Source organism: Neomonachus schauinslandi, chromosome 15 (genome assembly GCF_002201575.2).
Source record: "Neomonachus schauinslandi chromosome 15, ASM220157v2, whole genome shotgun sequence".
Lineage (NCBI taxonomy): Eukaryota > Metazoa > Chordata > Mammalia > Carnivora > Phocidae > Neomonachus > Neomonachus schauinslandi.
The window spans coordinates 20,815,794-20,817,440 of NC_058417.1; the positions used below are offsets into that span (position 1 = coordinate 20,815,794).

Here is a 1,647-nt window from a genome sequence, read left to right on the forward strand (position 1 = left end):
GATGATGATGGTGGTGATGATGATGGTGGTGATGGTGATGATGCTGGTGATAATGATGATGGTGATGATGTGGTGGTGTTGGTGATGATGACAGTAGTGATGATGCTGGTGATGATGATGATGGTGATGATGTGGTGGTGGTGTTGGTGATGATGACAGTAATGATGATGATGGTGGTGATAATGATGGTGATGTCAACGGCGATGATGGTGGTGATGGTGATATTTGATAGCTGACATTGGTTGAGCACTGTGTGTGAGGCACAGTGCTCAATGAACATGTGCTAACTCACATAATTGTCACAGCAACCCTATGAGATATGTGCCACCAGTACAGCTCTTCTACATAGAGGGAACGAAGGCAAAGATTGAATAAGTAACTTGTCCAGACAGTGGCTAGACTGAAACCTAGGAATTTGGGCTCTAGAGTACAAGGTCTTAATTAAGTTGGTTGTAATTAGCTGAAAGTGATAACTGTATAGCTATTTATTAGGCACCCAGAGCATGTCAGGCACTGTCTTTGGCACTGGGAACATGATTTCTATTCACATTGGTCTCTACCTCGGCTTACAGTCTAGTGAATGACATGGGTAAAAAACAGATAATTTTAAAGGCGTGATAAATGTTATGCCAGAGATGAGCACAGTGTACTGAGAGGGTCCAGAGGAGGATTTCCCCTAAATTAGTCTGGGGTTCTCACCATACACCTTCCCAGTTTTCCACTTTATTTCTCCATTTTTTTTCACATTCTCACCCCACCTCACGGAGAACATTGTGACTCTACCTCCAGGGATGAATCTTGGTGACAGGATCTGAGACCAGAGGCCATGCTAGGACAGCCCCATGTTGAGGATGCTCTGATCCATGACACTCACGATGTCCACATCCACATCCTCCTCCTGACATGGGTTTTTGTGTTCCCAGTGGCGTCTTGTTGACTTGTGACATTTACTTTCTAAGCTTAGGCCACCAAAATAATCAGTCTCCTTCCCATAGCTTCATTTACCTATCATTGGCTTATTCTGGATTTAGGCTTGAATAACTGGGCCTTGGTTGTAACACTGGCCATAAAGTTAGCAGAGCAATGGAGCTTTGCACACTTTTCTACCCAATTTCCCCTCCCATACACATAACAAAACTCTCATTAAAATTGTTAAGCATAATAACCTTCTCCAGTAATTACCATCCACTCATATTTTGAAAGGCATGCAGTTAAAATAGGATTTAATGAAATATAAAACCCCAGGTACAATTAGGCATATTACTCACAATTCCTTGACTATCTCCTTAACTGTTTTTGGCCATGACTTAATCCTACCCTGGCTCTCACCTCTCCTTCAGGGAGCACTAAGTAACCAGCTCTGAATCTGTCTTGCAGGAAGACTCTCTGCAGTGACTCAGATTTAAGGCTAGGTTGATTTGTCAAAAGCCTCCGTCCAGGCTGCTTTTCCTCCTAGCCACAGCTTTCCCCCGTCTCAGCCACTAGCGGTGTGTTTACTCACTTTCCCTTATAAATGATCTGGCCAAACCACTACCTCGGGTTTCTCTACTCCTAGTTTATCTTGCCTGTCTACCCACCAGAGGAGCAGAAAGGACATTCTTTGGCAGCCATGTGGATCTATGTGATTATCTAAACAGAAGACAGGAA

The 1,647-nt window shown here is 43.6% G+C and overlaps 1 protein-coding gene across 1 annotated transcript in view; it reads right to left on the bottom strand.

Moving 5' to 3' along the window:
- The window catches only part of ASIC2 (acid sensing ion channel subunit 2), a 1,092,913-nt gene that overhangs the window by 303,134 nt on the left and 788,132 nt on the right, over positions 1 to 1,647 (bottom strand). The gene's annotated exons all lie outside the window — the stretch shown is intronic.